Below are 509 nucleotides of genomic sequence, written 5' to 3' on the forward strand. Positions count from 1 at the left end.
CTTTCTCTCAGGCTATTCATCTTCCTCTCTGTTATTCAGCGCGCTTCCAGCTCCCTCCCCTCACTCGCCCCCTATTTTCATCACCCCCCTATTTCATCCCAATTTATCTTCCTATACCTACTTTCGTATCGCTTCACGGCGCTCGACCTTAAATCACAAGGACCACTCTCTGTCCCCTTTTCTTTCAAATTATCTATGAAATATTCAAGAACGCGCTACTCGCAGGAATACGGTCTTGGAAAAGGAGACATTCCCAAAACCCTTCCCTTTCCCTCCATATCTTATCTTTCTTCTTTCTTCTTCCCACTATCCTCTTCCCCTCCGCCTTTCCTCATTCCCTTCCCCTCCTTAACGTTCTCTTTGTCTCTTTTTTTCTTCTCCTTTTCCTTCCTTCCTTCCTTCCTTTCCATCCTTTCTCTTGTGGTGTCCTCTTTTCCCTTTTCCCCTTTCTCGCATTTTCTTCTTCCCTTCCCCTTTCTGTCTATTTTATTTTATTTTTTCCCAAACCT

Source organism: Penaeus monodon, chromosome 24 (genome assembly GCF_015228065.2).
Source record: "Penaeus monodon isolate SGIC_2016 chromosome 24, NSTDA_Pmon_1, whole genome shotgun sequence".
Lineage (NCBI taxonomy): Eukaryota > Metazoa > Arthropoda > Malacostraca > Decapoda > Penaeidae > Penaeus > Penaeus monodon.